The following is a 25,418-nucleotide window of genomic DNA, read 5'->3' as shown; positions in this document are numbered from 1 at the left end:
CAACCCAACCTTTGTAAACGAGGAAAATGAGGCCCGGAAAGACCAGACCACGGACTCGGACAAGAAGCCAGATATTCTGATTCCCAAATAGGTCTCATTAGCAAGTCTTTGTGCGTCCCTTGGCGGTTCCAACCTCTCAGGTTCTTACCTGGGCCCCAGCCTCTACACCTTACCCTTTCAGTGACCCCCAGCCTTCCCATTGCAAGGTCCACCCATTCCAATTGCAGCGGTCCAGGTAACTGGAGTTGTGGGGCGTGGAAGAGAGATTAGTTACGTCACTGTCGGCTCCTCCCATTGGCCCAGGGAGGGTGGAGCGCGGCGCCGTGACGCCAGACGCCCAAAGAGGCGGAGTGGTGAGGGGAAGGAGGAGGGAAGTAGGACTTCAACATGGCGGCCGTGGTACTGGCAGTGGCTACGGTGACGGCCTGGCCCGGGGCGGGCAGAGTTGGAGGTGGTGGCGTTCGCTTTCCCTAGGGCCGTCAGGAGCTCAGCGGGGACCGAGCCTGAAAGGCCGTCCGGCGCCAGCGCGTTTCGGCTTCTGGGACGACAGCGGCAGCGGCGTTCAGGTGAGGGGGCCTCCCGCTGGGAGAAGTTGGGGGGGGGGGAGAGGGGCGGAGTTGGGGGAGGGGACCGGTACCGGGAGACTGAACCGGGAGGATTCCCTGGGAAGAGGTTGGAGGCTAAGTGGGAAGAAAGGAGGTATAGTTGAGGGGGTAGGAGAAAAAGGGGCCAGAGATCCGTGACTTGGTGAGGATTCTGGGAGAAAGGTCGGAGTAAGGGGACCAGAGTTGAAAGGGCGGAAGGCAGATGGGATGCGCAAAATGAATTCGGATTAAGGGGACTAATACCTTACTGGAAGACAGGCGCAGTAAATGTGTATCTGGCTGGAGTGAGAGCTAGGTGGGAATTAGAGGATGTCGGGGAGGAGGATCCAGGTTTTAGTAAAGAAGGCGAGTGATAGGGAGTTGAGATTGAGTTAGGGAAGTGAGATGCAGATTTACTTCTCCCAGAGGCGTTGAGATTAGGGAGAAAGGGAGGAACCAGGAGCCAGGGTGAGGGGTCTTTGGGGATTTCTTTGACGTTGTCTGGTCTTCTCCAGTATGTTTATATTTGCTCTTTTGTTTATTTCCTGGGTGGAGACTTACCTGTACAATCCACTTGGGCCTCAGAAGCAGTCCCAAATCTTCACTGTGGAACATCAACTTGTCATTTATTTGATACCTATCAGGGATCTCTGACCTTTGATTGTCTCCACACAGACTAGCCTCTTGAAAATCAAAATACATTTTATATTAAGCCGAAATAAAAATTTGAGTTTTTAAACACCGTAGAGTGTTAGAAAACGAGATTTGGTAACTTAGTTAACTATTAAATACTTGGTGTTCTAACTTATTAGTGTTTTCTCTCTTTCCTCAGTTGTAGTTATTAGCACTTGAGAAATTGGATAGACATGATGGATCTTTCTTTTTGGAATTTTGTCACATTTGATCGGGGGAAGACAGGGCACTTAATCTTTAGTGATAGCTAGTTCTTTCTAATTAATGTCCTGAACTAGTTAAGCTGAAAGTTTGTGTTATTATTTTATAACAAAGAATGTGAAATTTTCATAGTCTTAAAGAATTACATTTTCTGCATTAACTTATTAAGTGGAATATTATAAATTAGATTTTTATTTCTAATCAGTTCTATTCTGTTTTTCTTTTATTATTTAACATTTAATGCCTACTATGCATTGCATTAAGAATCATTCTCATTTTGGAAATAGGAAAATTAATGTTTCTGTATCACTGCACAATAAAAAACTTACTAACTTGCTCTTACCTTGTTGGAAGAAAAAGTGTTACTTTGGAAATGATGACTGTGGAAGAAAATGAAACACTGTGGCTATAAGAAGTTCCTGAAATTTTCTTTGACCCATTACTTCATTCTGACATATGTGGATCTGAAAGATTTTATAAATTTTTAAAGTAATCTCCAGATGCAATGTGGGGCTCGAACTCAATTACAAGATTAAGAGTTGCATGCTCTTCCAGCTGAGCCAGCTAGAGCCTGTGAAAGATTTTATTTTTTATTTTATTTATTTTTTTACTAATTATTTTTATTAACATATAAGGTACTATTTGCTCCAGGGGAGATTTTATTTTTCATTTTGATTTTTACAATAACAGTAACAAAGTCCTGATGTGATAATATTAGGTCTATAGACAGTTCTTGCAGTGGTTGTTAGTTCACATTTCTTAGACTGGCAAATGTCACTTTATCTTGTGCGTCTTTTCTTTTGTATCTTAAATATGGCAACATACTTAAAATGAGGATTCTTTTTTTTTTTTTTTTTTTTTTAAGATTTTTTTTATTTGACAGAGAGAGAGATCACAAGTAAACAGAGAGGCAGGCAGAGAGAGAGGGAGAAGCAGGCTCCCTGTTGAACAGAGAGCCGGATGTGGGGCTGAATCCCAGGACCCTGAGATCATGACCTGAGCTGAAGGCAGAGGCTTAACCCACTGAGTAAAATGAGGATTCTTGAAGTTTAATTTCGTGACTATCTCTAAGTATTTTCAGCATTACAAATGTATTTTCATCACCCCAGAATATAAATGCCAGTATTAAATTTTTCCTTATCTCCATTTAAATCATTGAATGTTTTGAGAGTTTTTGTTTTGTTTTGAAGATTTTATTTGACACAGAGAGACAGCGAGAGAGGGAACACAAGCAGGGGGAGTGGGAGAGGGAGAAACAGGCTTCCTGCTGAGCAGGGAGCCTGATGCAGGGCTGGATCCCAGGATCCTGGGATCTCTTGACCTGTGCCAAAGGCAGACGCTTGACACTTAACAACTGAGCCACCCAGGTGCCCCTTGTTTTGTTTTTAAAATAAGCTCTACACTCAATATGGACTTGAATTCATGACCTTGAGATTAAGAGTTTGGGCCTACTGACTGGGCCACCTGGGCTCTCCTGTTTTGAGTTTTTTAACATGGAGATTATTTTAAGTAAATCTTTTTCCCACAAGCAAACCCCCCTCCCCGCCAAAAAAAACTAGTACCATCAATTCATCATTAATCAGGTAATTTTCTTTAGGTAGGCTTTTTAAGAAATGCAAAAGTTAGTCTGTAGTACTTTAAATATTAAATAGCTTTTTCTGGGTGCCTGGTAGCTCAGTAGGTTAAGCAGCCAATTCTCAATTTCAGTTTAGGTCACGATCTTAGGGTCATGAGATTGAGCCCCGCGTGGGGTTCCGTGTTGGGTGGGGAGCCTGCTTAAGATTCTCAAACCCCCCCCCCAAAAAAAAGGGGTTTTCTTAGAATCAAAAAACCCTTGAATCTTAGAAATCAACTGGGTTTAGATTTTAGCATAGCTTGGGCATCCCTGCTTTTGTATCATGAAGATAAGTGAAAATCTGTCGTTTTTTCCAGAATCTAATAATTTAGGAAAGCCTTTCGGGTAGAGGAAGAAGTAAGCAGGTGTTTCTCTTCTAACCTGTACTGCACAATTTTGTAATATTAGAAATTATTTGAATTAAGAGTAATATTTTCCTATGAATTGAGAGTTGTAATTTTATGCTTTAATAATTTTAGGTGAGGGGCGCCTGGGTGGCTCAGTGGGTTAAAGCCTCTGCCTTCGGCTCAGGTCATGATCCCGGGGTCCTGGGATTGAGCCCCGCATCGGGCTGTCTGCTCCGCAGGGAGCCTGCTTCCTCTTCTCTCTCTCTTCCTGCCTCTCTGCCTACCTGTGATCTCTGTCTGTCAAATAAATAAATAAAATCTTTGAAAAAAAAAATTTAGGTGAGAGTAGCAAGATTTAAAAAGGGAAGAGTGCTAACACTGGGCCTAAGCTAATGAGGAAGGCATTGTTAAGCACTTTACATAATCTTTTAATCTTTGCAATATGATTAGGTAGGCAGGTTGGGATCCGCATGCTTTTTGGCTGTTGAGGAAATTGAGAATCAGTGAATTCAGTCATTTAAGGTTACAGAGATAAAATGGTTGAGTCTGAATTTGGACTTGAATTTGTTACACTTCAGTACCCAAACTATATCTGTTACACCTTTGTGACTCTTAGGCAGTCACAAGGTCGTTCCAATTCCTGTCAAGTAAATTTAAAGTATAACCACTGTTTTTTAAAATAATGACATTTAAAACTACTTGTTCTTTTTGGAATAGTAGTGTAACTGGGATGATAATAGTTCATTAAAATTGTAGTCACTAAGATGTCATTAGTATTCTAGGAGGAGATGAATACCTGAATATTTTGTACTTAACAAAATAAACTGGATAAACTGGGTAAGAGACTAAAGTTTTCTTACTTGTATTGCTGAGTCAGGTAGCATTCAGTTCATGAAAGGCCAAAATTCGTATTTGGCAGTAGTCTGTATGTGTTCTCATAAGTCTGGATTGGTCATTATCAGTTGCTTAATTGCTTACCAAACCCTTCTAGTGGTTGAGTCACTGAATTGGCTTATGGTATTTGTAAATCTTGTGGTTACTGAGTCAAGAGCCAGCAGTATGTGTTTTGGTTGCCTCACTTCCTCCACAACACTTGATATTGTCAAACTTTTATTTTTTATTTATTTTTTAATTTTTTTTTAAAGATTTTATTTATTTATTTGACAGAGAGAGAGATCACAAGTAGGCAGTGGGCAGAGAGGCAGGCAGAGAGAGAGGCGGAAGCAGGCTTCCTGCTGAGCAGAGAGCCCGATGCGGGGCTCCATCCCAGTACCCTGGGATCATGACCTGAGCTGAAGGCAGGGGCTTAACCCACTGAGCCACCCAGGCGCCCCAATATTGTCAAACTTTTTTTTTTTTTTAAAGATTTTATTTATTTAATAGGCAGAGAGGCAGGAGGAAGCAGGCTCCCTGCTGAGCAGAGAGCCCGATGCGGGACTCGATCCCAGGACCCTGGGATCATGACCTGAGCTGAAGTCAGAGGCTTTAACCCACTGAGCCACCCAGGCGCCCCAATATTGTCAAACTTTTAAATTTTTTCCTAACCTAGTGGGTTTGAAATATTGTGTATTTTGTTTTTATTAGCATTTCCTTAAGTTAAACATCCTTTTATGTGTTCATTATTTGTGCTTCTTCCGTGAAGTGTATATTCAAGTTCTTTGCCTCTTTTGAGTTGTTTCTCTTTTTCTGATTGACTTTTAAGACTTTTTTAAAAAACGATTTTATTTATTTATTTGACAGAGCACACACACATGCACAAGCAGAGGGAGCAATAGGCAGAGGGAGAGGGAGAAGTAGACTCCTACTGAGGGGGTAGCCCAGTGCTGTACTTGATCCCAGGACCCTGGGACCTTGACTTGAGCCAAAGACCAACCAACTTGACCAACTGAGCCACCCAGATGCCCTGAAAAGTTCATAATTTTAATTAATTGAAAATTTCAGTTTTTTATTTATTTTTTATTTTTTTAAGATTTTATTTATTTATTTGACAGAGAGAGATCACAAGTAGACAGAGAGGCAGGCAGAGAGAGAGGGAAGCAGGGTCCCTGCTGAGCAGAGAGCCTGATGCAGGTCTCGATTCCAGGACCCTGAGATCATAACCTGAGCCGAAGGCAGCGGCCTAACCCACCGAGCTACCCAGGCACCCAAAATTTCAGTTTTTTTATGGTTTGTGCTCTTTGTTTCATTTATGAAACCCTTCTCTGCTAGGCATGCTTCTTTTTTTTTTTTTTTTTTTTTTAAGTTTATTTATTTGAGATTTACTTATTTATTTTAGAGGGAAAGAAAGTGTGACCAGGTTGGGGGGCAGGTAGTGGGAGAGGGAGAGAGTGTCCCAGGTTGACTTCTGAGTGCAGAGCCTGATGTGGGGCTTGAGCACAAGATCCTGAGATTATGACCTGGAGCTGAAATCAAGTTGGGCTGATAACTGACTGAGCCACCCAGGTGCCCCAATTTTTTTTTTGTTTTTTTTTTTTTTAAGTAATCTCTACCCCCATTGTGGGGCTCTAACTCACAATCCTGATATCAAGAGTCACTTGCTTTACAGACTGAACCAGCTAGGTGCCCCAGGGCCTGACGTATTTTAAAGCAAATCCCAACTTTCCTGTAAACACATTATTATGAACCTCTGATAAGGCTTTCTTTTAACAACATAAGCACCATGCTATTATCCCATATGATAATTATTAGTAAGTCCTTTATAATCTAATGCCATCTATATTAACATTTCTCTTACTGTCTTAAAAGTGTCACTTTAGGGGGTGCTTGGGTGGTGCAGTTGGTTGAGTATGTAATTATTGGTTTTGGCTCAGGTTGTGATCTCAGTCAGGGTCATCAGGTCAAGCCCAAGTCAGGCTCTGCTCTCAGCTCAGAGTCTGCTGGAGATTCTTTCTCCATCTCCTTCTCCGGAGCCTTCCATTCATACTCTCATACACTTTATCTCTCTCAAATAAATAAATCTTAAAAAAAGAAAAGTGTTAGGGCTCTTGGATGGCTCAGTCGGTTAAGTATCTGCCTTCAGCTCATGTCATGTTCCAGGGTCCTGGGATTGAGCTCCACTTGGGGCTCCTTGCTGAGCAGGGAGTCTACTTCTTTGTCTCCCTCTCCTTGTGCTTGCTCTTTCTCTCTCCAATAAATAAAATCTTAAAAAAAAAGTGTCATTTTACAAGCAGTTTGTGCCATTCATAGTTCAGATAAGGTCTGTATTTATCACTTAATTGGCTTTCATGACTAAGGCTTTTTTATTTGATAAGTACCCCTTTTTCATATGATTGATTCATTGGAGAAACCAGGGCATTTGTTCTGTAGCTATGCTACATTCAGTATCTGTATTCTTGTGGTTTTATTTTTTCCCACTTGCTCTTCTAATTTTTTTTTTGAAGATTTTATTTATTTATTTGACAGAGCACAAGCAGGCAGAGAGAATGGAGGAAGCAGGCTCCCTGCAGAGCAGAGAGCCCGATTCGAGGCTTGATTCCAGGATCCTGGGATCATGACCTGAGCCGAAGGCAGAGGCTTTAACCCACTGAGTCACCCAGGCGCCCCATCTTCTATTTTTTTTTTTTTTTTTAATATTTTACTTATTTATCTGACAGAGATCACAGGTAGGCATAGAGGCAGGCAGAGAGAGAGAGAGAGAGAGAGAGAGAGTAGGAAGCAGGCTCCCTGCAGAGCAGAGAGCCCAATGAGGGACTCAATCCCAGGACCCTGAGATCATGACCTGAGCCAAAGGCAGAGGCTTAACCCACTGAACCATGGTTACAAGCTTGATTTGTTTATTTTTTTTATAATTTATTATTTTTTTTAGTTCTCTTTTGGTATATATGTGTATTTTTTTTCTTGTGGTGTATTTGGCAAAATTTTAACATATTTAAGGTGTATATCCAAGTTTTAAAATTTGAAAATTGTTTCATATTATTCATTGGGTTATGGGTATTTGGGCAATATTTTCTTGATTGCAATACAATACAAAATTTTCAAAGATTTTATTTATTTATTTGGGAGAGAGAGAGAGAAAAAGTGTGAAACGGGGCAGGGTCAGGGGGAGGAGACTCCCTGCTGAGCAGAGAGACTGCCTTGGGATTTGATCCTGGGACTCCAGGATCATGACCTGAGCCTAAGGCAGACACACAACCTACTGATTTAATTCATGTTTTTTATTTTTATTTTCTGATAGTGGGGGGAATAGCACCACATAGGTGGTGCTCTGTAATTACTTCTGCATCACAGTAGGATATATAAAATCACTTTCAGTGATTTTATTGTGTTCGGATGGTGTCAGCCTGATATTCTACTATAATATTCCCTATTAATCTTTTTTTATTTAAAGATTTTATTTATTTGACAGAGAGAGAATGCAAGAGAGAGAGCGAGAGAGCAGGAGGGTGTATGGGCATGCACAAATGGGGAGTGGCAGGCAGAGGGAGAGGAAGAGGTAGGCTCCCTGCAGAGTAGGGAGGCCTGATAGGGGACTCGATTCCAGGACACTGGGATCCTGACCTGAGCTGAAGGCAGTCGCTTAACTAACTGAGCCACCCAGAGGCCCTATGTTTCCTATTAATCTTAACTTAATCATTTAGTATCCACTAATGGTACTTGAATCAGTTACTTAATTAGGAGTTGGGGGCTCCACCTGATTGGTTTAGTCGGTGGGTGTCTGCCTTTAGATTGGGTCATGATCCTGGGGTCCTGGGATTGAGCTCCCTGCTCAGCGGGGAGTCTGCTCTTTTCTCTCCCTCTTCCCTTTCCTCTGCTTGTACTCTCTCTCACTCTCAAATAAATAAATTTAGAAAAAAAGTTGTGAAATGTTACCATCATCATGCTAATTCTGTTACATTTATGTTTTTGAGTACTGTTCTTCTCTAAAGAGCTTTCCCTCAGCAGCAGGCTTACACTGAAGTATAGTTCCTATTGGAAAGGGTGGATGAGTACATTTACCATGATGAGAATTGTTGAATTACTATATTGTATACCTGAAGCTGCTATAACACCATGTTAACTATACTGGAATTAAAATAAAAAATAGTAAAAATAGGGCACCTGGGTGGCTCAGTGGGTTGAGCCGCTGCCTTCGTCTCGGGTCATGATCTCAGGGTCCTGGGATCGAGGCCTGCATCGGGCTCTCTGCTCGGCGGGGAGCCTGCTTCCTCCTCTCTCTCTGCCTGCTTGTGATCTCTCTCTGTCAAATGAATAAATAAAATCTTTAAAAAAAAAATAAAAAAAAATAAAAAATAGTAAAAAAAAGGGAGGATGAATGCTGCATTCTTTTAATTAACCAATTTCAAAGTAAAGAGTTAGTGTAACAGTTTCTTCTTATGGTAACAGACTATTTTGAGTTCTTTCTTTCTTTCTTTCTTTTTTTTTTGAAGTATCCACACCTAGTGTAGAGCTCAGCGTGGGGCTTGAATTCAACAACTGTGTGATCAAGACCTGAGCTGAGATTAAGAATTAGACACTCAACTGACTGACTGAGCCACTCAGGTGCGCCCCCCGCCCTTTTTGACTTTTGGTTTTCTTTAAAGATTTTATTTTATTTTTTATTTGAGATTGAGTGTACATGAGTTGGGGTGGGGGGAGCTTCTCCCTCCAGGGCTTGGTCTCAGGATCCTGAGATGATGACCTGAGCAGAAGGCAGATGTCCAACTGACTAGACCACCAGGTGCCCCAACTTGGTTTTCTAAGGATCTGTTCTTTGAGTATTATCATAAACTCCTAAATTTATACCATGTGTTTGAGCAATTATAGTCATTTTTTTAAGATTTTATTTTTAAGTAATCTCTATACCCAGTGTGGGGTTTGAATCTATAACCCCAAGATCAAGAATTGTATGTTCTACCTGTAGGTGTTCTTTTTTATGAACAAATTGTTTCATTTTTTTTTTTAAGATTTTATTTACTTATTTGACAGACAGAAATCACAAGTAGGCAGAGAGGCAGGCAGAGAGAGAAAGGAAGAAGCAGGCTCCCTGCAGAGCAAAGAGCCTGATGTAGGGCTCGATCCCAGGACCCTGGGATCATGACCTGAGCTGAAGGCAGAGGCTTTAACCCACTGAGCCACCCAGGCGCCCCAAGTTGTTAGATTTTTTATCAATGGGAACCATTTCAGGTTGGTAGCTATTTGGCATGATCTAAAATCCTTTTTTTCCCCCAGAGTTTTATTTATTTAAGTCCTCTTTACACCCAACATGAGCTTCAAACTCAACAGCCCTAAGATTGAGAGTCACCTGTTCTTCCAACTGAGCCAGCCAGGTGCCCCATGAACTATAAATCTTTGAAAGGCTTTTTTTGTATACAACAGATGGCCCGGGGTAATCTTACAAATTCTTCCTGTATTACCATTTCTTTAAGAATTAATGCAGAACTGATATTGAGAGCTCAACATGTGGTGCCAGGGATGCTCCCTGATACTGTCCTGGCTTCTACAAATATTTTTATTTAACATTTTAAAAAATATTATTTTGGGGGCACCTGGGTGGCTCATTCAGTTGAGTGTCTGTCTTTGACTAGGTTCATGATCTCAGGGTCATGGGATCGAGCCCTGAGTTGAGCTCCCTGATCAGCTGAGAGTCTGCTTCTCTTCTTCCTCTGCCCTACCCCAACTTGTGCACTCACTCTCTATCTCTGAAATAAATAAATAGATCTTTAATTTTTAAATTTTCTTTCTTGGGGTGCCTGGGTGGCTCAGTTGGTTAAGCATCTGCCTTTGGCTCAGGTTAGGACACTTGGGTCCTGGAATTGAGCCCCATGTCAGGCTCTCTACTCCGCAGGGAGACTGCTTCTTCCTCTCTCTCTGCTTGCTGTTTCCCCTGCTTGTTTGTACTTTCTTTCTCTCTGTGTCAAATAAATAAATACAATTAAAAAAATATTTTAAGATTATATTTGTCAGAGAGAGAGAGCAGGGGGTTGTGCACAAGCAGGGGGAGCAGCAGGCAGTGGGGTTAGCAGGCTCTCCCTCCTGAGCAAGGAGTCCGATGTGGGACTCGGTGCCAGGACCTTGGGATCATGATCAGAGCTGAAGGCAGATGCTCGACTGACAGAGCTACCCAGGTGTCCCAATAAATAAAATCTTTTTTTTTTTTTAAGATTTTATTTATTTATTGGATGGAGAGAGAGACAGTGAGAGAAGGACTACAGCAGTGGGAGTGAGAGAAGGGGAAGCGGGCTTCTTGTGGAGCAGGTAGCCCGATTCGGGGCTTGATCCTAGGACCCTGGGATCATGACTTGAGCTGAAGGCAGATGTATAACAACTGAGCCACCCAGGTGCCCCCCAATAAGTAAAATCTTTAAAATTTTTAAAATTTTATATATATATATATATGTGTATATATATATATGTATTAGATTTTATTTATTCATTTGACAGAGATCACAAGTAGGCAGAGAGGCAGGCAGAGAGAGAGAGGAGGAAGCAGGCTCCCCGCCGAGCAGAGAGCCAGCCCTACACGGGACTCGATCCCAGGACCCTGAGATCACGACCCGAGCTGAAGGCAGTGGCCCAACCCACTGAGCCACTTAGGCGCCCCTAATTTTTTATATTTTTAAGTAGGCTTCATGCACCATATGGGACTTAAACTCATGACCCTGAGATCAGTAGTTGCATGCTATACCATCTGAGCCAGCCAGGTACCCTTACACACATTTTTTAAAAATCACAAGTTCATATTGACTTTTATAATTCAGATTTAGGAACTATAGGGTTTTTACTTCTTTAATATTGTAATTGTCTTTTTTCTCTCTCTTACATAAAAAGTCTTGGTTCCTTACAATACAAGCGTAATTATTTACTATATTGGATATTCACATAAAATGGCTTTAAAATGGTAATACTAATATTATCGCTAACAAAAAAAAATCTAAAATCTTTCTAGTTCTTTATGTTTTTGGAACATAACACACTAATATGCAGTTAGAATACTGAGTTCTGAAGTCAATGAAATAATTTTCTGGGTATGGTCATTAATTTTATGTACAGTTAGGTTTTTTTTTTTTAAAGATTTTATTTATTTATTTGACAGAGATCACAAGTAGGCAGAGAAGCAGGCAGAGAGAGAGGAAGAAGCAGGCTCCCTGCCGAGCAGAGTGCCCGATGCAGGGCTCAGTCCCAGGACCCTGGGATCATGATCTGAGCTGAAGGCAGAGGCTTTAACCCACTGAGCCACCCAGGTGCCCCGGGTGTTTTTTTTTTAGATTTTTATTTATTTATTTTACAGAGAGATCACAAGTAGGCAGAGAGTCAGGCAGAGAGAGAGGGGGAGGCAGGCGCTTTGCTGAGCAGAGAGCCCGATGTGGATATTGATCCCAGGACCCTGGGCCGAAGGCAGAGGCTCAACCCACTGAATCACCCAGGTGCCCCTACAGTTAGGTTTATTTGTTTCAACTTGTAATCATTTAGGGATCTAAAAAGTTAAGTTTTATTATTTGGAATATGTAATACATAGTTACTTTGAAAACTCAATGTGGAGATAAGGAAAAGTAAAACTTACTTGTAACCCATCATTTGAAATACCGGCTATTATAATACTTGTATAAAATGTTTGCATAACTAACATTGATTGAAAACATACCTATGAGGACTGTTTCAAGTACTTTAAGTTCATTATCTTGTTTAATCCTTAAAATAATCCTATGAGATAGTTCCTATCTATTATTATCCCCATTTTATAGGTTGGGTACCTGAAGTTCAGTTATGTTAATTTGTTCAAGGGGTACACAGCTAATAAGTGGCAGAACTGTGACTCAGACTCTGATTTTTCTTAGTCCAAAGCTTACCTCCATTACTGTGTGTTCTCTTTTCATTCTTTCTTCTATGCTTATAAACAGTTAATTTTAAACTATATTTCATACATTTGGTTATTATTTGTTTTGTTTACAGTGTCTTTTTAGGAGAAGTTTTAATGAAGTCCACTTTATTTTTTCTTTAATGGTTTGTGGTTTAGTTGTTATATCTAAGAAATTATTATCTAACATCAGAATGATTATCTAAGGTCAGAATGATTTTCTTGATGTTCTCTTCTAGAAGTTTTATGGTTTTAGATTTTATAAAGTCTGTGGTGCATTTTTTTTTTTTATTTTTTTTTTTATTTTTTTTTAATTTTTTTTTTTTTATTTATTTATTTTTTTAAAGATTTTATTTATTTATTTGACAGAGGGAGATCACAAGTAGGCAGAGAGGCAGGCAGAGAGAAAGAGAGGGAAGCAGGCTCCCTGCTGAGCAGAGAGCCCGATGCGGGACTTGATCCCAGGACCCTGGGATCATGACCTGAGCCGAAGGCAGCGGCTTAACCCACTGAGCCACCCAGGCGCCCTGTGGTGCATTTTGAGTTAATTTTTCTGTATATGATGAGAAGTGTGGATGGGAGGTTTTGTGTTTTTAAAAAAATTTTTTTGGATGTAGATATCTATTTGTTCCAGTACCTTTTTTTGAAATAATTACCCTTTCTCTGTTGATTGCTTTTTTGTTTTAAAAATATTTTGTGTATATGTGGGTCTGTTTTTGGATTCTGTTCTGTTGCTCTGTTTGTCTTTAACTTTTATAGAGGGTTTTCTATTTGATTACCAGGAACTGATACATCAGTATAAAAATATATGGGTTTTTTACTATAGGTGATGGTTTTCTGGTACCACCTTTCTTTGTTCCTTAGAGTAAGTACAAGCCATTGACATGTGGAACTACTTTTATTAATATAAGATTTAGGAGCTACCTGGGTGGCTCAGTCGGTTAAGCATTTGCCTTCAGTTCAGGTCATGATCCCAGAGTCCTGGGATTGAGTCCTGATCGGGCTCCCTGCTAAATGGAGAGCCCGTGTCTCCCTTTGTTCCTCACCTTGCTTTTGGTTGCTCTCTTTCAAATAAATAAATAACAGTTTTAAAAAGATTTAAGGGGGCACCTGGGTGGCTCAATGGGTTGAAGCCTCTACCTTCTGCTCGGGTTGTGATCCCAGGGTCCTGGGATTGAGCCCGGCATTGGGCTCTCTGCTCATTGGGGAGCTGGCTTCCCCGCCACTGCTCTCTGCCTGCCTCTCTGCCTACTTGTGATCTCTGTCTGTCAAATAAATAAATAAGTCTTGGGGCACCTGGGTGGCTCAGTGGTTAAGCCTCTGCCTTCAGCTCAGGTCATGATCCCAGGGTCCTGGGATTGAGCCCGGCATTGGGCTCTCTGCTCAGCGGGGAGCCGGCTTCCCCGCCACTGCTCTCTGCCTGCCTCTCTGCCTACTTGTGATCTCTGTCTGTCAAATAAATAAATAAGTCTTGGGGCACCTGGGTGGCTCAGTGGTTAAGCCTCTGCCTTCAGCTCAGGTCATGATCCCAGGGTCCTGGGATTGAGCCCCGCATTGGGCTCTCTGCTCAGCGGGGAGCCTGCTTCCCCTCTCTCTCTCTGCCTACTTGTGACCTCTCTCTGTCAAATAAATAAAAAATATCTTTAAAAAACATAAATAAGTCTTAAAAAAAAAGATTAGGAAGACGAGGAGGTGCTAGTAAATCTAGTAACTATTGCTTATATTATTTTTTTAATCCTTATACTAACCCTTCTTCGATTCACTCCATTGTACCATTTAATTTAATTTTTCTTCTATTATTAATCTTTGTTTTTATTCATAAGAAGAATGCATTAAGTTTTGTTATCAGAGATAAATTACAACCTATTTTGATAGATACCTATTTGATAGATACTTACATAGCAGGTTAAGATTAATTTAAAGATCTCTGTCCTTTTTGTGTCTTTTTATTATAAATCATTTCATGTTAAGGTTTTTCAGTTGTAAAAGAGAGAAGCAAGATTCTGTTGTGTACTGTTGTTCCCCCTTATCTGCAGAGAATATGCTCTAAGATTCCCAGTGGATTCCTGAAACTTTGGGTAGTGTGAACCCCCTATATACAGATATTTCCCAACTTAAAGTGGTTCGATTTATAGTTTTTTGACTTTACGAGGTGAAAGCAATATGCATTTATTTATTTTATCATACCCAGGCACCCTGGTATGAGATACTCTCTTATGATACTGGGCAGTGACAGCAGCTGCAGCTCTCAGCTAGCCATCTGACCATGAGGTAAACAGCAGATACACTTATAACCATTTTGTACCCATACAGCTGTTTTTTACTTTCAGTATAGTATTCTGTAAATTAAAGGAGATATTCAACACTTTATTATAGAATAGACTGTGTGTTAGATTATTTTGCCCATGTGTAAGCTAATATAAATGTTCTGAGCACACTTAAGGTAGGTGAGTCTAAGCTATAGTGTTCAGTAGGTTAGGTGTATTAAATGTGTTTTAGACTTAGGATTTTTTTCAATTTATAATAGGGTTATTGAGATATCACTCCATCATAAGTTGATGAAGTTCCGTACTATATTTTTTCTTGTACAGATATACATATGATCAATTTTTTTTAATTTTAAGAAGATTTTGTTTGTTTGTTTGTTTATTTATTTATGTATGAGAGAGAGTGCACGAGGGTGGAGGGAGGAACAGAGGAAGAGGGAGAGAATCTTAAGCAGGCTCTAAGGCCAATGCAGAGCCTGACATGGGACTTGATCTCATGACCCTGAGATCATGACCAGACCCGAAATCAATTGAGTCAGCTACTTGACTGACTGAGCCACCCAGGCACCCCTAAAATACTTTATTTTATTTTATTTTAATTTTTAAAGATTTTCTTTATTTATTTGGGAAAGTGAGCGCATGAGCAGGGAGGAGAGAGAGAAGCAGGGTCCCTGTGAGTAGGAAGCCTGACTTGGGACTAAATCCCAGGACTCTGGGATCATGACTTGAGCCAAAGGTAGGTACTTAACTGACTAAGCCATCCAGGTGTCCCAAAATATTTTATTTTTAATCTCTACACCCAACATGGAGCTTGAACTCAGAACCTTGAGATCAAGAGTCACCTGCTCTACCAACTGAGCCAATCAGTTGTCCTAGATGTGATCAATTTTAATTTATAAATTAGGCATAGTAAGAAATTAACAGTAATAAAATGGAGCAATTATAATGACATATATTGTAATAAATTGTGTGAATGTGATCTCGAAGTATCTCATACTGTACTTCTTGTGAAATGATAAAATGTCTATGTTGAAGCGAGATAAGTTACGTAGGCATTGTGACATACCATTAGGTTACTGTTGACCTTCTGATGATAGGTCGGAAGGAAGACCATCTCCCTCTATGGGGTTGTGCCATCTTTATATTGTTTGTTTCCTGGTGTACTGCACAGTGTTCCCTTTGGGGTGAATTCTCAAGTTTGGTGAACAGGGCTCTGTTAGATTTTTGTTTCCATGGGAAAAACCATTCAAATTTCACATGACTCCCAACAGTCAGAACAATGTAATCCACAAGACTCCTGGAAGAATAAAAAATTTGTTTGTTATTTCCTTCAGGTCAGATTCATAACCCATGGTGTGATATTTAGCTTGTGTAAAATAAAAGTTAACTAATTTATCATATTGGCTACTTGTAAAGTAGGGTTATTAGTGTTAAATAGTAAGCATTTTCTTCTTAAAAAAGTGGGTGTGGACTGTGTATACTTACTGAGTCATAGATTCAGCAAGTGATTACATGTGTTTATGTGCTCTCATAACTAAGAATATGAAGGAAGTCTTGTGGTATTTTTCTTATGTGTATGAGCGCATAAAAGCCTCTAAAGTCTATAGTTACAAAAGAATAGATCCAGACCCTGAATTTTGAAAATGTTGTCAGATCATTTACTCCAGACTTCTCTTTTTACAGAAGTAGCCCTGAGTTCTTTTTTTTTCCACCCAAAGGTTTTGATAGGCCCTAAACCATCCCAAATTGACGGAAGAGTTAAGACTGGTACTCATGTTTTTAACTGTTCAGAGTGCTCTTTTCTCTCTTATGTGAGGTGTGATGTGATTTTGTTTTTTCTTTTCTTTTCTTAAAGATTTTATTTATTTGACAGACAGAGATCACAAGTAGGCAGAGAGGAAGGGAAGCAGGCTCCCCCCCTGAGCAGAGAGCCCAATGCAGGGCTCGATCCCAGGAGTCTGGGATCATGACCTGAGCCAAAGGCAGAGGCTTTAACCCACTTAGCCACCCAGGCACTCCGGTGTGATGTGATTTTTGAGAGTTGGGGAGGAGATGACATTTTTGGTTCAGTTACCTCTTGAAATTATTTTCCCCCCAATGTTAAATCACAGTTTAAAGAATTGAGGGGTGCCTGGGTGGCTCAGTTGGCTAAACATCTGCCTTCAGCTCAGGTCATGATCTCAGGGTCCTGGGATCAAGCCCCATGTCAGGCTCCAGGCTCAGCAGGGGAGTCTGTTTCTTCCTCTGCACTTCCCCCTGTTCACTCTCTCTCAAATAAATTAATAAAATCTTTTAAAAAGAATAGAATTGATAGGTTTATGGCTGTATCTCCTTTTGGGACTTTTTTTATATTAAAAAATGTTTTTAAAGATTATTTGAGAGAGAACAAGTGGGGAGAGGAACTGAGGAAGAGGAAGCACTGAGCAGGGAGCCTGATGTGGGGCTTGATTCCAGGACCCTGAGATCATGACCTGACCCAAATGCAGATGCTTAACTGACTGAGCCACCCAGGTACCCTATTAAAATTTTTAAAAAAAATTAATTTAAGAATTTTAATGAATTGGCTAATGTAGAGGGGTTAAGGATAAAAAGAAGAATTATACGGATTAAAAATTTCTAATTAGCTAATACCTTATGTTACGACTCCTTGTTCACTTGTAATTAGCCATTACTTTGCTGTTATTTTGTTAGTCTTTTTTTTTTTTTTTAAGATTATTTATTTATTTATTTGACAGACACAGAATACAAGTAAGCAGAGAGGCAGGCAGAGAAAGAGGAGGAAGCAGGCTCCCAGCTGAGCAGAGAGCCTGATGTGGGGCTTAATCCCAGGATCTGGGATCATGACCTGACCCAAAGGCAGGGGCTTTAACCCACTGAGCCACCCAGGTGCCCCTATTTTGTTAGTCTTATAGGCCTTATGATTTCAGACTACTGGTAACTACAAAAGTCATTGCTTACCTTTCTCATTGTAAACAAAAACAAAACAAACTTTCTCATTGTAACGGTATTTTTTTTGTCTAGTTATATTTGCAAAATACATATTATTTGGGAATATTAGTTATAAAATCATATTTTCAGAAAGTTTAAGGGGAGATGTCAAGCAAATATGAAAAGACCTCCCCTTCTAAAGATTAGACATGGTGCTAGGTGCTGGTAGGATTAAGAGGAACCCAACATTGAGGAAAATCCTTGTCTGGATTTCCTGACCCAATTTGGAATTAGCTAGAGTTCTTTTTTTTTTTTTTTTTTTAAGATTTTATTTATTTGAAAAAGAGAGCAAGAGCATGGATGGAGAAGGGATAGAGGGAGAGGGAGAGGCAGGCTCCCCACTGAGCAGGGAGCCCGATCCTGTGAGGATCCCAGGACTCTGAGATCATTCATGATATGAGCGGAGTGCAGATAAGTAACCAACTGAGCCACTGAGGTGCCCTGAATTAGCTAGAGTTCTTAACTGCAGTCCTCATAAAATCAGATTGGAGTAGTAATTTACTTTGACAATACTATATTATCTTTTTATGTACTTCATGTTGCTTTTTAAATTTTAGCAAGTTAATATTCTCCTATAACCAGTTTGTATTAAACTGTGTGAAACTAATTTTGTATTGAGTCACTAGTTGCTCTTCTTCTTCTTCTTCTTCTTTTTTTTTTTTTTTTTTTTTTTTAAGATTTTATTTATTTACTTGAGAGAGAGACAGTGAGAGAGAGCATGAGCGAGAAGAAGGTCAGAGAGCGAAGCAGACTCCCCATGAGCTGGGAGCCCGATGTGGGACTCGATCCCGGGACTCCGGGATCATGACCTGAGCCGAAGGCAGTCGTCCAACCAACTGAGCCACCCAGGCGTCCCCTTTTTTTTTTTTTTTAAGAATTTTTGTTTATTTATTAGATGGAGAGAGAACACAAGCAGCAGAGCAGCAGGCAGAGGGAGAGGGAGAAGCAGACTCTCTGCTGAGCAGGGATCCTGATGTGGGGCTTGATCCCAGGACCCTGGAATCATGACCCAAGCTGAAGGCAGTTGCTTAACCCACTGAGCCACCCAGATGCCCCCCCCCTTTTAAGATTTATTTATTTATTGATTTGACAGAGAGAGAGAGAAAGAGGCAGCAAAAGAAGAAACACAAGCAGTGGGAGTGAGAAGGAGAAAGCAGGCTCCCTGCCGAGCAGGGAGTCCTATGCAGGACTTGATCACAGGACCCTGGAATCATGGGCTGAGCCACCCAGGAGCCCCACTAGTTGCTCTTCTTATAGCCTTAAGTATGCTATATGATTAATAACTTTTTTATTTTTTATTTTATTTTATTTATTTATTTTTAAACATTTTATTTATTTTTTTGACAGAGAGAGATCACAAGTAGACGGAGAGGCAGGCGGAAAAAGAGAGAGGAGGCAGGCTCCCTGCAGAGCAGAGCAGAGAGCCCAATGCGGGACTCGATCCCAGGAGCCTGAGATCATGACCTGAGCCGAAGGCAGCGGCTTAACCCACTGAGCCACCCAGGCGCCCTTTTATTTTATTTTTTTAAAAGATTTTATTTATTTTCTTGACAGAGATCACAAGTAGCCAAAGAGGCAGGCAGAGAGAGAGGGGTAAGCAAGCTCTCTAATGAGCAGATACCCCGATGCGGAGCTTGATCCCAGGACCCTGGGATCATGACCCGAGCAGAATGCAGAGGCTTAACCCACTGAGGCACCCAGGCGCCCCTAATAACTTTTTTAAAACTTCATTTGCAAAAATAATTAGAAAACTTGTGCATTACAGCAGTTTGTCTTTTTTTTTTCCTTTTAATTAGAAAACTTGTGCATTACAGCAGTTTGTCTTTTTTTTTTCCTTTTAATATTTATTTATTTGAGAGAGTGCGAGAGAGTCCATGCAGGCTGGGGTGGGGTAGAGGGAGTGAGAATTCTCAGGTAGACTCCATGCCCAGCACAGAGTCATGCAGGGTTCAATTCCAGGATCCTGAGGTATGACCTGAGCCAAAACCAAGAGTTGGATGCTTAACTGTCTGAGCCGGGGCGCCTGGGTGGTTCAGTGGGTTAAAGCCTCTGCCTTCGTTCGGCTCAGGTCGTGATCCCAGGGTTCTGGGATCGAGCCCCGCATCAGGCTCCTCTCTGCTCAGCAGGGAGCCTGCTTTCCCCCTCTCTCTTTCTGCTTGCCTCTCTGCCTACTTGTGATCTCTGTCTTTCAAATAAATAAATAAAATTAAAAAAAATAACCTTCATTTTCTGGGGCATGTAGATGGCTCAGTTGGAAGAGCATGAAAGCCTTGATGTTGGGGTTGTAGTTTGACCCCACGTTGGACATAGATTACTAAGAATAAATAAAAAAAAATAACCATCATATTCTAATTTTTTCATAGGATAAGCATTTTGTTGGATTATAAGTCTCAGTTATTTTTGCTCAGTACCTTTCCAAGTAGAATGAAAATAGGAATTATGTATTTGGGCAGTTGCATCATGTTACTATGCCTTTGATAGATCTGGAATTTATTTTGGGATGGAGTATGAGGGGAGCATCCAGCTTTTTTTCTAGGTGATTACCTGTTGTTCATCACTTCACAAATTCTATTATTTTTTAAAGATTTTATTTATTTATTTATTTATTTGTCAGAGAGAGAATGTGCACACACAAGCAGGGAGAGTGGTGGCAGAAGGAGAAGAAGGCTCCCTGCTAAGCAAGGAGCCTGATGGGGGGTGGACTCTATCCCAGGACCCTGGAATCATGACCCATGCCAAAGGCAGACACTTAACCAGCTGAGCCACCCAGGCATCCCAATGTTTCCTGCACAAATTTTAAATGGCAGCTTTACTGTATAATACATTTCCATATTTTGGTAATTTTTTAGGGATTTCTGTTCTGTTCCACTGATCTGTGTGCCAGTATGGCATAGCTGTGTTACATCTTACAGTAAACATTTTAATATCTGATAGGCTAGTTTCCATTATTATCTTTAGAATTTTCTTGGCTATTGTTGCATATATTGTTATTTCTGTATGAGTGTTATCTATCTATTTATATTTATTTATTTATTTTAAAAAGATTTTATTTATTTATGACTGATAGAGATAGCAAGAGAGGGAACACAGCTTGGAGGAGCTGAGAGGGAGAAGCAGGTTCCCTGCTGAGCAGGATGCTGGGATCATGACCTGAATAGAAAGCAGACGCCTAATGACTGAGCCTCCCAGGCGCTCCTCCATATGTACTTTAGAGTCATCTTTTCTAGTTAATTAAACAGAAGACTGTAGTTTTCACTTTTATCTTGCTAAGTAGAGAAACTTAGGGAGAATTGATCTTAATGATGTTGCATGTCCTAATCAAGGTTTATCATATGTTTTTCCAATTATGTAAGTCCTCTTTTCTTTCAGTAGAGCTTTAGTTTCTTTTGTTGTATCTTAAGTTTATTCCTGCTTCTTATCTTTTGGGGCAAATTGTATGTTTCCATTATATTTCTTATCTAGTTATTGTATACATGAAGGCTGTTTATTTCAAAATACATGTTGGAGATACTTTGGCTTTGGTTCCAGACTACTACAATAAACTGAACATCACAATGAAGCAATTCAGATGAATATTTTGGTTTCTAGGTGCATGTAAAAGTTATATTTACACTATACTGTAGTCTTTGAAGTGTGCAATGGCATTGTGTCTAAAAAAACCAATATACCTACTTCCATTAAAAAATACTTGTTGGGGGGCGCCTGGGTGGCTCAGTGGGTTAAGCCGCTGCCTTCGGCTGAGGTCATGATCTCAGGGTCCTGGGATCGAGTCCCGCATCGGGCTCTCTGCTCGGCAGGGAGCCTGCTTCCCTCTCTCTCTCTCTCTGCCTGCCTCTCCATCTACTTGTGAGTTCTCTCTGTCAAATAAATAAATAAAATCTTTAAAAAAAAAAAAAATACTTCGTTGGTCAGAAATGTTGCCCATCATCTGAGCTTTCAGCAACTTGCAATTTTTTTTTTTTTTTAAAGATTTTATTGGGGCACCTGGGCGGCGCATGGGTTAGGGCCTATGCCTTGGGCTCGGGGTCCTGGGATCGAGCCCTGAGTTGGGCTCTCTGCTCAGCGGGGAGCCTCCTTCCTCCTCTCTCTGCCTGCTTCTCTGCCTGCTTGTGATCTTTGTCTGTCAAATGGATAAATTAAAATAAAAAAAATGTTTAAAGATTTTATTTATTTGACAGATGAGCTCACAAGCTGAAGGCAGAGGCTTTAACTCACTGAGCCACACAGGTACCCCTGCAGCAACTTGTAATTTTATTGTTGGTGGAGGGTCCTGCCTCAGTCTTGATGGCTCCTGACTGATCCAGGATGGTGGTTGCTAAAGGTTGGGGTGGCTGTGGCCAGTTCTTAAAATAAGACAGGAATGTAGTTTGCTGCATCCTTGACTTTTTCTTCCATAACAATTACTTCTTAGCATGAGATGTTGTTTGGTAACATTTTACCCACAGTAGAGCTTTCAGAATTGAGTCGGTCCTCTCAAACCTTGCTGCTACTTTATCAGCTAAGTTCATGTAATGTTTGGGGCACCTCAGTTATTAAACTTCTGCTTTTGGCTTCGGTCACGATCTCAGGGTCCTGGGATTGAGTCCCACATTGGGCTCCCTGCTCTGCGGGGAGCCTGCTTCTCCCTCTCCCACTCCCCCTGCTTGTGTTCCCTCTCTCACTGTGTCTCTCTCTGTCAAATAAATAAATACAATCTTAAAAAAAAGTTTTATGTAACATCTGAAATCCTTTGTCGTCATTTCTGCTGTCTTCAAGGCATTTCCACCAGGAGTAGATTCCATTTTAAGAAACCACTTTATTTTTTCATCCATGAGGAACAACTCTTCATCCATTAAAGTTTTATCCTGAGATTATAGCAATTCAGACACATCTTCAGGCTCCACTTCTGTTTCCCTTTCTATTTCTACTACATTGCACTTACTTTGTCCACTGAAGTCTTAAAATTTCAGTACGTAAAAAACTGTGTGAAGTGCAGTAAAGCAAAATACAGTAAGACAAAGTGTGCCTGTATTAATTTGTACCCGGAAACACTTCATTGTATTCTCTTATATTTGTAATAATTTTTTAGTTCTGGGGTTTCCCTGGGAAGCAGTCTCTTTTCTAACTTTTTATATCTTTTAACCTCTTTCATCTAATGTTAAATAACAATGTTAAAAAATTATGATAATAATGGACATCATTATAGTGTTCCTGTGCTTAGCAGGAATCTTGTTTCCCCATGAGTCAGCATTCTCTGACTTTGGTATTGAGGGAGATGGTTTTCATTGTTGCTTTTAACCTCATGTTAAGAAGAGGACCATATGACTTTTTTTTTTTTTTTTTAAAGATTTTATTTATTTATTTGACAGAGATCACAAGTAGGCAGAGAGAGAGAGAGGAGGAAGCAGGTCTCCTGCTGAGCAGAGAGCCTGATGCGGGGCTCGATCCCTGGACCCTGGGATCATGACCCGAGCTGAAGGCAGAGGCTGAGCCACCCAGGTGCCCCCCCCCATATAACTTTTCTTAAATCTGTTAATGAATGGTGAAATGTACCAACAGATGCATAGTATTGAGCTATACTGAATTCGCGGACTAAATTTTTCTACTTGGACATGATGTATTCCTATAATGTATTATTAAAATCGGTTTGTGCTTTTTATTTTGAGAATTTTTAAGAAAGATTTTATTTATTTATTTGACACAGAGAGAGAGAGAGAGAGAAATCAAAAGTCGGCAGAGAGGCAGGCAGGCAGGCAGAGAGGGGGAAGCAGGCTCCCCGCTGAGCAGAGAGCCCAGCGCAGGGCTTGAATCCCAGGACCCTGAGATCATGACCTGAGCCAAAGGCAGAAGCTTAACCCACTGAGCCCCCCACATGTGCCCCTATTTTGAGGATTTTTAAAATCTCTGTGCATACATGAGATTTTTCTGTAATTTTCTATTTAAAGGCATCAGTATTATGCTTGCTTTAAAAAAAAAAAATTTAAACTTTCCTGTGTGTTAAACTCAAACTACAGTTAGGTTTCTTTTGGTTGCAAGAGCTCTTTGATGAATTTTTCTGTTTCCTTTGTAGTGTACTCATCTGGTTAAGATTTCTGCCTCTTGTGGAGTTAGTTTTTTAATTTTAAAGATTTTATTTATTTATTTGACAGACAGAGCTCACAGGTAGGCAGAGAGGCAGGCAGAGAGAGAGAGGGGAGGGGGGAAGTAGGCTCCTCACTGAGCGGAGAGCCAGACTTGGGGGCTCCATCCTAGGACCCTGGGATCACGACCTGAGCCAAAGCCAGTCGCTTTAACCCACTGAGCCACCCAGGCGCCCCCTTGTGGAGTTAGTTTTCATAAATAATACTTTCCTGGAAGATCATTTTATCCAGGTTCTCATGGAGGTGAACAAAGCAGTGTCTTTGGATTATTTTAATTTTCTCTGTTTTGTACACTTTTTTCTCTCTTTTTAAAGTTAAGTTAGGGGTGCCTGGGTGGCTTAGTTGCTAAGTGTCTGTCTGCAGCTCAGGTCACGATCCCAGGGTCCTGGGATTGAGGCCCACATTGGGCTCCCTGCTCTGCGGGAAGCCTGCTTCTCCCATTCCCTCTTCTCCTGCTTTTTTTCCCTCTCTCTTTCTTTCTCTATCAAATAAATAAATGAAATATATTTTTTTAAATAGATGAAATCTTAGAAAGAAAAAATTAGTTTTGATGGTTTATGTATTTTCCAAAGAACCAGCTCTCTTGGGTTTATTTATTAGTATATCAATTTCTGATTTTTTAAAAAGATTTTATTTATTTATTTGACAGATATCACAAGTAGGTAGAGAGGCAGGCAGAGAGAGAGAGAGGGAAGCAGGCTCCCTGCTGAGCAGACAATCAGCGGAGCCACCAAGGCGCCCCAATAAATCAGTAGTTCCTAAGACCAATAACAATACCATACAAATGGTCCTAGGTTACAGACTTCATGGAAGTATAACAGCTGTTTCACTTTTTTGAGGATAAAGAACGTAATCCACGATGAAGAGCTAATGTTACGAACTGACCCAAGTAACACTGTATCACTAAGCATGAAACAAAAACTACAGGAAGCAGAAGAACTAAATAGAAATATATAATTAATAAGATAGATATAATTTATATCATATCAAAAGCACCCTGAAAGCAGGATATACCACAAGTATCCAAAGAACACTATAAAAACCTAAGTAAATACTAGGCTACAAAGAAAATTCCAATAAATATTCAAAATCAGAAACAGCACAGTCAATAGTCAAAAGGCCAAAAAAAAATTAGGAATTAATGACATCAGAAAACAAAAAGGCGAGGCGCCTGGGTGGCTCAGTGCGTTAAAGCCTCTGCCTTCAGCTCAGGTCATGATCCCAGGGTACTGGGATCGAGTCCCGCATCCGGCTCCCTGCTCAGCGGGGAGCCTACTTCTCCCTCTCCTTCTCCTTGCCATTCCCCCTGCTTGTGCTCTCTCTCTCTCAAACAAATGAAAAAGTCTTAGAATAAAGCAGTAGTTTCCTTTTTTTAAAAAATTATATTTTCTCTCTCTCAGGTCACAGTCTCTCATTAATTACATACTGTGTTGTTTCTGTTTAATCCTCTTGCAGGTATCTGGGGTATTCTTTCCCTCTCTTGTTCCCTAAATTTTTTTTGTTTTTTTTTTTAAGATTTTGTTTATTTTTTTTTTGACAGAGATCACAAGTAGAGAGGCAGGCAGAGGGAGTGGGGGAAGCAGGCTCTCTACCGAGCAGAGAGCCTGATGTGGGGCTTGATCCCAGGGGATCATGACCTGAGCCGAAGGCAGAGGCCCCAACCCACTGAGCCACCCAGTGGCCCCTTTTTTTCTAAATACAAAATATGTCAGTCAGTAGATATGCGCTCACTAGGGCACAAAAGGAAAAACCAAAAGCCACATGTTGTAAACCCATCATCCAAGTATACCACCATTATAAGACTATATCTTACCCCTATTTGCTTCCATAT

General features: G+C 40.5%; 1 protein-coding gene across 3 annotated transcripts in view; it reads left to right on the top strand.

The window, feature by feature from the left end:
• The first annotated feature begins 349 nt into the window (after positions 1 to 349).
• Positions 350 to 25,418, top strand: part of UBAP1 (ubiquitin associated protein 1) — a 65,969-nt gene continuing 40,900 nt past the window's right edge. For 2 of the 3 annotated variants that reach the window (XM_059141947.1, XM_059141946.1), the window contains exons 1-2: positions 350 to 566; positions 14,405 to 14,484. The gene's annotated coding sequence lies outside the window, so the exon portion shown is untranslated. The remainder of the gene's footprint in view (positions 567 to 14,404; positions 14,485 to 25,418) is intronic. The other variant, XM_059141945.1, reaches the window with a different exon arrangement.

This window comes from Mustela lutreola, chromosome 12 (genome assembly GCF_030435805.1).
Source record: "Mustela lutreola isolate mMusLut2 chromosome 12, mMusLut2.pri, whole genome shotgun sequence".
NCBI lineage: Eukaryota > Metazoa > Chordata > Mammalia > Carnivora > Mustelidae > Mustela > Mustela lutreola.
This window is presented reverse-complemented; position numbering and strand designations above follow the sequence as displayed.